The sequence below is a fragment of the Carassius gibelio genome, chromosome B9 (genome assembly GCF_023724105.1).
Source record: "Carassius gibelio isolate Cgi1373 ecotype wild population from Czech Republic chromosome B9, carGib1.2-hapl.c, whole genome shotgun sequence".
Taxonomy (NCBI): domain Eukaryota; kingdom Metazoa; phylum Chordata; class Actinopteri; order Cypriniformes; family Cyprinidae; genus Carassius; species Carassius gibelio.
Genome location: NC_068404.1, coordinates 12,856,954 through 12,866,995, shown reverse-complemented (window position 1 = coordinate 12,866,995; position 10,042 = coordinate 12,856,954).

The following is a 10,042-nucleotide window of genomic DNA, read 5'->3' as shown; positions in this document are numbered from 1 at the left end:
TTTCCACAGGCTGCAGACACATTTCTAAGCAACTTTCAAGCATTATACTGAAAGCTGTCCTCTGGCAACTCCATTAGAAATAATGATATTAAAGAAACCAGCACTACTGTCTTCTAGACCAGACTGGATTTAACCTCCAAGATGGTGATTCAGCACTGAGCCACTGACAACAACAACATCTAGCCTCGTAGTCATCTTCACCAGCAGGAACAGACCGGCCACCAGCTTCCCAAAGTGCTGCCCCACAGCTGAAGACATCTCTTATGCCCACACACTGCTAAACCAGATCTCTATTCTTTCTGAATCAATCCCTGTGCTCTGTGCTTGTTACCATACAAAATGTACAGTTACGGGGAAAAAAAAGCTCATGTTAATGTTTACCAAGTCAAACTTGAAGTGAGACATCATTAACATAATAAAGACATTAAAAAAACCTAAGTACTGATAATAGATTGGCAAACACAGAATCTCAATAACAAAGTATTTTCTTTGACACCTCAGCTTCCTAAAGATTTAAAATGTAGTTATATCTTAAAATATAATTTAATTGTGTTGAATAATATTTGATTTTGTAGAATTGTAGCATTAAACATTTCAAGTACACTTCCATGCCTGCTTTTACGTTGAATATTGTGAAACAGCAGAAAGGTGAGATCTGCAGTGAGTGTACTAAATAAATAACACAGCATTTTACTGCCAATAACACCACTTGTGATGAACAGATTCAATCATTTTTTTGAAATGTAACCGTTTGTATCTTTATTAGTATACTAAAATACATTTGAATTATAATAAAAGATTAATTAATGAAAAGTTTCAAGCAATTGTTTATTATGATCACCAGGGTGTAACATTGACTCCAAGGTTATGACCTGACTAACATAACTATTCATTTGGGTCAGTGATGCAACATGTATTCACGGTCAAGAAACTGGCCATTGTGACAATGCTACAATATTTATATACTCTTCAGCTCCTGATATAATCACTGACGGTAAAAAAAAAAAAAAAAAAATCTTGTAAAAAAAAACAAACAAACAAACGAGAATAGGAGTTTGACAGCAAACAATAGTAGATGATTTATCCAAAATCAGCAATTTATTTCTGTCACCCCAACAAAACCTAATGCTTAGCTGTGATCTATGAGACAGAAAGACAACTAGAACCTCTCACACACAATATAGTCAATGCTACAGTAGTTTTATGAGGCAGTGGCCTGCACTTGATAATGACAATGAACTCTTAATTGCTTCTAAACAAGAGCTGGCATCTGAAATATTTTTTCTTCCAGCATTTACTTCAGCTAACACACCCCAAAAGGCACAAAATACAAATAAAACCACTACAGACATTACAGTGAATTTGCACTTTCACAGAAGCTAGGGCCAAGCCAGCACCACTGCCTGAAAAAAAAGGCATTCAAAATCATGATAGGCAAAAGGAAGTACATTTCAATGTAAATAAAAAATAAATTATTTGTTTTACACTTCCCTTGTGCAAACAAGCACTGTGTCGACCTAAAGCACACATCTCATTGCTTGAAGGGGATTTTTAAGCCTGAACACCATGATGGCTTGCCAGATGCCAAATGCTGAAAGTGTCATTTACTGGTTATATAGCACCTGAACTGCCTAGATGCTGTAAAAATGTGTTTAAGCTCCTCTCTTAAAACAATTAACACAACATAAAAAAATAAATTGCATAGAGATGTTATTACCTTGAATTGTTTTGTAGTTCCTGATAATCACAACCAGGCAAATTCTGGAAAAAAAAGAAGAGGTCATCAAAATACAGATATTAGATTTACAGCTGCATTTTTAAGAAGTTGGTGTAACAGACAGCAGAACAATTTAAAAACAGATACATATATAGTTTAATAAAATAATTAAATACACCTATAATTTGAAAAGTAGTATGTGTGTGTGTGTGAGAAAAAGTTGCTGTGAACTATGAGTGGATGTGTGTTCGCTGATAACACTGCAGTGTGTGAGGTGTAAAATAATATTTAGATTATAAAATAGACATCAATCGTAAATGCATCTTTAAAGATACATTCCCTTCAAAAGATAGAAATAAGAAGAATGAGCTAAACTATTACTGGCCTACACAAGAAACCACTTCTGAAATTTACATCTAATACCTCATGTAAGTTTGCCTCAAAAAGCTTATTTTTTTAGAAAAATAAAAAACTAATTATGCATTTCTTTGAGATGTGAACCAGAGATACACGTGTAATACAAAAACAGAGACTTACGAGAAAAGTTTTTCACCCTCCTTTCACCAACTCCCCACATGTCTCTCTTCCCTTACACACACACACACACACACACTGCAAGCCTTATGCTAAGATATTATAAATGAGAATCTTCACAGGAAGCATCTGACCACATGAATTTTTATCATGGAGAAAAAAAAAAAGACGACTCAGTCACACCAAAGTTATCAGACAACTATCAGAGCTGAAAAGGAGACTTAGGAAAAACAAACATCTAGAACGACTTTGAGTAACAGAGCAGGTCAAACTAAATACAACCCAAACTCCATGAATCAAACCATTTCAAAAATATCTGGGGTTATTTTTATGCTTAAAAATATTTTTTTATAAAGTGTTACCATCAAAGAGATATTAAAAGTTCTTTCAGCTCTATAATGTGTGTAGTTGGCCAAGCCTCCATTTTGGGGTTTAATCTTGTGCACTAGCAACATCATAATCCCACAAGATAAGTGAACATTATGTGCACCATATTACGCTATAATTTTAAGTCGTGCTGTATTTATGTAATTTGAATATATACAAAGCAGTACATGAGCACACAACTCTTTGATAAGCTAGACAGTGGTCATGTGTATATGTGTGTGTGTGCGCGAGGAGGACCGTCAGAGCCCCTAAACGAGTCTCTGTGAGTGAAAGGGGGTGTGAATGAATGTATAACATTTAACCTCTCTCTGCTTGTATTTTACTGAGCTCACATGACCTCAGGGTCAAAGGGTATCACCTTGCACTCCTCCATCAACATCAGCATGTGACACGCTCGCACACTCCGAGACTCGGGCTCATGCAGGAAACTCGCCCATGCAATTATTTTGTCATTTAAATGGTCAAAAGGAAATTTTTTTAAATGACTTTTTATTTCACACATTTAACTTAAGATCACTGAAAAAGGAAGCATAAAAAAAAAGAAACATAAAATGTTAAAAATAAATTAAAACATGAAAACTTAATTACTTCTGTCATCTGCAAATAATATACAAGCAGCATTCATATTCAAACCCTGTAATATAACTACACTTCTTCATTTGTAGTTATGAAAGCTCTGTGTGTGTGTGTGTGTGTGTCTCAAACAAATTTTCTGCAATAAAAAAAAACCCTGTAAATATTTAGTTAAAGAAAGAATGACAGCAGGCAAGCCTCCACACCTGTACAGCACTGCTGCACCTGAGTACGACTGAAACTACACACAGCAACACACACCTGTGCCCTGACTGCAACCTCTCATTGTTACACACATGCACTGATCAAAGAAAGCTCTGCAACACTGCAAACAGCCTGGATCCACAACAGCTCCCATCCAACCCAAACTTAAACTCTGTCATTAATTAGAGAGATGCTCTAAACAGTCAATATCTCAGCTGTAAGTCTCATAGTTAGGACTGGCATGCTTTATACATAAAAAAAAAAGTGCAACCCTCACACACACACAACTTTCCCTGTAATCATTAAAAGAGTGTGGTGATGTCACAGAGACATTCTGTGTGCCTGTGACCGCAAATTTGCTCCTAAACATCACAATAGGCCAAAACAAGAACACTGGAGTTTCTATTGGTGTAAAAAAAAAAAAAACCTTGTCACGTCACCACTGTTGCACAGTTAATGGCAAACTCAGAAAATGCTGGACTGGTGTATGACAAAATTAACATGGTGTATCTCATAAAATTACCCGCACAATTATCTGATAAATAAGCTCTATATTAAAACAGAGTGTGTATATTACAGCCTCTGGTCAGGAGATCTGAAGTGTAAGACTTCATTTCCTGCAGATTCACGTTTACACTCTCTCACACTCGTAGGCACACAAAGCATGACTGACTTAATGTATTCTTGTTTTTTTTCTAAGTAGTTGTTTAATTCTGTACACACCACAATTTAACTTCTCTAGTCTGGTGAATATTACTTTTTAAAACTCAGTCGAGCTGGCAGAATAAAAACTCAGCTTCTCTCAAAATTCAGCCCTGGACACACCAGCACAATGTCACAATGTCTTAACATGCAACATATTTTAAGTTCAACTGCCCACACTCAAACCGTGTCATTTGTATCATTATATTATCGACTCAAAAAAAAAAAAAAAAAAAAAAAAAGTAAATGCATTAAACATTTTAGAAAACAATTGTATCTTTCGTCTAAGCAGGCAAACAAAGATTACAACTGAATAGGGACATAAGCAAATAAAAAAGAGCCTGTGGGTGGAAAATTGCAATTTTTTCCCCTAAAAGAGCTAAAATAGGTGTACAAGATACAAACCACTAAATAATACTATTATAGACAATAGATGTATATCAACTTCAAGTGTAAAGAGTTATCTGACTTAATAACCTGCAAGTTAACTGATTACATATTTTGATGGCAATGGATCATCATCATAGGTACTCTGTCAGTCTTATGGAGTGCATTAATTTGAACTTTGTGTGCAATTAAGTTGTAAAAAAAAAATGTAAAAAAATAAAATAGATAATACAAAGTAATACTGTTATACTACTGATTAGTATAAATGCCTACTGTAGGTGATATTCCTGAAATATGATTAAAATAGCCTAGTTATGACTAAAATGTCTTTGCACTGGGCAGAAAATAAATAAAATATTTTGTATATATTGTAGTATCAGCACTGCCACTAAAACTGGGACATTTGAGTCAGTGTGACGTGTCTCTTGATTAAACTGCAATGTTGCGAACATGATAAAGAGATCGTTGTGGTTTAGTTGTGGGGGTTTCCCTACGGTCCCAGGCAGGATCAACTCATGGGAAGAAAAACTGCCAGGAAATTAAAAAAAAAAAAAAAACACAACAACTACACCACCACTTTGGACCTAATGTAGAAGACACTCAGACAAATAATATTTGGTATTGGGCTGTACTAAGCCAACTACATTAATACAAAAACATTAGTGGTTTAAAAAAATAGAGTAAAAGATTCTGACTAAAATGTGAACTGCGTGCATATTTCAGGAAGAGGCAGGCTGAGAATCATTTTGACTTTGACCACTGTGCCACTTTTTTTGGCCAAGTGAATGTGTAACTCTAATGTGCAATATAATAAATTATGATTACACCTCAAATGTAAATTATCTGCAACTGTAACAGTTAGACTGATGTTTTTGTGCCTAGTCATTCAGTGCTCCAATGGGTCTTTTGTCATAATGTAAGGTTTCTGTCATAGGGCTTATGCTGGTATATGGTGTAACTTGTGTCACTTTTTTTTCTGGATCTCCATTAAACAACTAACACCTAAATAACTCAAACTATGTTATTTAGGCAAAACTAGAGAGCTTTTAGATTTGTAGGGCATGGGACTAAAATATTAACCATATTTGTAACATTCTACATTAGGCCACATTTATATACAAGGGTACAAAGTATCACTTGAACAAGCTAAAATCTATAAATATTGTGAAATACTGCAAGAATAAAACAAAAAAATTACACAAACAGTGCATAAATCTAAGGTTAGGTCGATAACGTCTATTAGAGATTAAAAAACTGGATTCTCTGAACTGCCTTGCCCTGTTTGGGCTCATGGTGACCCGGGGAGTCACTGGGTTAACCTCCATGACATCACATGACATGGACAGGGCCTTTACATCAATCAGCACAATTAGGAGGTCAAAGCATCATGGTAATGACTTCATGACCTTTCTGCATGTGACCTCTAACGTACATTAAGGAGAACAAAAGTACCCGAACTGCTACTTTCCTTAATGCATAGAGGATTTGTTATAAAGTCGAGTTCAATACATAGACTGTAAAAACAGGTTCAATACAACAACAAAAAAATAAAATAAAGAACAGGCTGAAAAAAAATACGGCGCTGGTCTAAGAGCTGAGGTGCACACGCTGACAAAAAAAGGCAGGCAAAATCATCGACTGCCGACCTAAGATCACTGTGAAAGATGATGAGCTCGCGCTCTCATTGCAATACATAAAAGTAAATTTTCCACTAACACCTAAAACAATCAGTATGACGAGTAATCGCACTTCACAATTATACAACTAGGCCTTAAATTATCCGACAATGCAACCTGGTTATGTAATTTCAATTTACAGGCCCGCTCGTATAAAAGTATGAATACGTGTCCATAACACTTAGTGTGACTTACCAGGGGTTCAAATTGCAAGAGAGAATGTGAGTGAAGTTGCAATGCTGTGGTACAGTAGCGTTAGATCAACACAGTATGACGTGTTCGTTCGATCGAGAGATGATCTTGTTCTATAAACGAATCAAACTCTCTTTCATCGCATCTTCTTCGTTCACGTATCCAACTCCTATTTACTTTTTTTGTCTAACAGTTCGTGCCTTTTTACCCTTTAGATGGAAATTGTTTATTTCAATACATTTAACGTTACCATTGCCGCACACAAACATAAATATTTATTTTCACATTTACGAACCAAAAACACATTTTATGTAAAATATTACACTTACCTAACATATTTTGGACATATTTGTAAATCCACACACAAAAAAAAGTTTGCAGTTAAAAATTCTGACGGCGCACTCAATACAGTTCTTGCAATAAAAAAAAATTCGCAAAAAAAAAAAAAGGCACTCTGGTAATCGTCGTTTTCTCGCTGAAAGAGGAAGAAAAGCTGTAGTAAAGAACAGCAGTGTTGGTCGGTGTGGCATCCCGGTGTATCGCTCGCTGATAGGCTGTCGGCTCGCCGGCCGTCTCGCGCACATCACCAATCCCGCTCAAACTTAACGTTTAAAAAATGCACAAAACCACCTCGCTCCACCAAACAACCCACACCGATCTATTCGTCGTCGCCTGCGAGAATTTTCCGAATTTTTTATAGAATTTTCAAGTCATCCGCGTATTTGCTAGATTTTTTCGAAAAATAATACAAAAATATATCGTTTCCACAGCGCGGATCCGATCGGACGCCCCTTCTCGGCTGGAGATGCTAGCCGGATTAGCCTCCTAGCTCACTTCAGTCTCCACTTCACTATTTGTTGTCACTACACATCGTCTTTTGTGTCCGCTGCATTCATCCACCGGGAAACAGTCGTCTCAAATTTGAGGTCGAATTCAGAAAGAAAAATATCTCTTTGTTTTCTGGAAACAAAAAGAAAAAAAGTGTCCCCTCACTCAAATGACTGGACTCCAGTGCGGAGCTCTCTGTGCAGCTGTTGTTGCTGGAGCTGCTCAGTCGAAAATGGCGCCGAAAGCTTCAGTCTTCATTCAAATTGGCCGGAGCCTCCCCCTGCCCGCATTGGGCATGCCGGGACCTAGAGCACCGCGCAGGATTGGTCGAGACAAAATGCACCCTCAAACCGGCTAGCAACCCAGAGCCCACGCACAATATCCTCCTTACACGGCCACCAGAGCACGGTTTAACTCTAGCTCTGCCAGTCGCTGTTTGAAACAACGATGGTTACCATTGCAATCGCCTTCACACTATTGATAGTCCGTGTGTGCTTACATACTAAATTTAGTTTAAGGTGTCAGTTGCTTAAAAAACAGATACCTTTCTAGGCTAAAACTGCCGTTGATTTAACGCTAAAATTAACATGTATCGTCTGCTTTTCTTGGTGCATGTATCACAAAGCAAGCGAGCTTTATTTTTCATTATTCGTGAATTTAAGAGGGAAATAAAACAGGGTATTAGCGGTCATGCTTTCTTTCTCTACGTCAGATTTTGACAGTGCGCGTGCAGTCGCTCGAGAAGGATGAATGCATGAAATGAACGGAGCGTCAGTCGATGTTTTCCGTGAAGACGGAGCGAGTAGCTTGGCAACAGAGGCTGCGCTTTACTACAGCAGCAGACAGCGAAAGCGACCGCGAGCTGCGTCACTCACACCACCAGCAGCGTGAAGGCTGATTGGGAGAAGAAAGAAACTGCGCTCCATCTGTCAAACCCGCCCCTTTCTGATTACTGCCGACTGCATCATTCGGATAATGACTTTCAAAATTTGGCACCGCTTTGTGACCATTTGACCAGCAACCCCTGATGATGCATTTAGGAGAATTTGGTGGCTATGTGACTAAATAGTTTCGAAACGTCAGCCCTAATTTGCAAGCAATAACTGCAACAGTGCAAACCAAGACAAAGGCTATCTATTGCTTCTGCTAAAGAAAACACTATGGGTTTATTCTACAGTCATAAACTACCCACCTTTTAGCTAAAATAATAACTGGGTGGCATCATTGCATCATGCATATTTCTTATTTTTAGACACACATAAACTCGAATGACACTGCTGACACAAATAAACATGAAATATCTGAGAGTGAGTGTCCCTACACGGTCAACACTACAAAACAAGTCTTTGTGTTTACGTGTATGGTGCCATAAGTGGATGTGCACAATGGGAAAAGGAACTGACTCATTTTATTTGGAGATAAACAGAACAGGAAGCATGTCTATAGTAAAAGAAAAGAACGTAAACTGTTCTCTTCTTATCCACCATGGATGACTAGGCAGAATGCTACGAATCTGCACTGAATATGTGTACAATGAACTTCTTTCAAAGTAAAATCCTTTATAGAAAAATTTTGTGCCTACTCTTTGGATGTCACTAAGTTTAACTTTAACTGAATATTTCTGGATCTGGACTTTGATGCTGGATATACTAAACTTGACTGGCTATAATTATTGTTCTAATCTATTCAAATTTATTTTGTGAGGGTATATGTGTTATATAGTTTAACAAATCGCTTGTTTTAGTCCAGTCTTTTGAAAATGTATGCGTACGCAAATTTAGGCCTTCCATATTACTTCCAATCAAGGCATATAGCAACAAAACCTCAGTGTATAAGTTATAGCATATCATAAGCTACTATAATTTCTATTATTTTCCTCCCATCATCACAACTCAACAGTGTCACCACCCACAACATTCAAATTCACATCAGTCAAGTTAAGACTCGATTTTCTCCTTTCTTGTCATTCATCCACCTCTAAACTTATTAATTCAATCACTTGGTATTGTATTTAAAATCACGTCGCCTTGGTATTGTATTTTCTCCCTCCCCTTAATGGTTTAAGTGACCAACTTTATATTGAATTGCCACGACAGACAATTCATTATCCTTTCATCATAAAAAATAGTCTGTTAGTTTCTCTATGCTTTAAAAATGCTGAAAGAACATGCTTCGTGTTTGGATCCGTGACAGTATTTTATATTTTATCAGCAGGGAAAGTAATAACAAAGCGCACTGCAGGCAAGTCCAGACAAGCGCGTCAATCCTCGCGGATGTCCCGCCCCTCAAAGGCAGTCCTCCGATGATGTAACTCTTTCCAAATATAGCGTGTTGCCGAAGCAACCCCGGCACGCCATTGGCGCAGCGCTCTGTCAGTCTTGCCTCGTCGTGAAGCTAGTGTTATTATTGTAAACAGGGTGCTTACTTTCCACGGGCTCTCGGGTCCCGAGCCTTTGCTACGCGCTTCTTTGTTCACTGCATGAGAAGATCAACACGACAAAAGACTACTCACGAAAACTCTTTGTACACGTTATGGGCATCCTGTAATCGTTAATGGACAATGCAAATAAAAACCGAGTAGTTTAATTCGGTTTCTAAATCAAACCTGTTAGATACTTTAAGTTAACATGACGTATCTCGAAGACAGCCGGTAACTAATGCATAGCAATTGTTGCTGAAAATTTGACAAGCAGCTCGTTTTTTTATAGCCTACAGCAGTATTCAGTTTACAGTAACTTCCTTGATTCACGGCACGCTAGTATGTAACAACTTTTTAGAACATTAACATCATGATGTAAAGACAGCGACTCGGTTAAGAGTCAAAAACCTTTCGACAATAGTT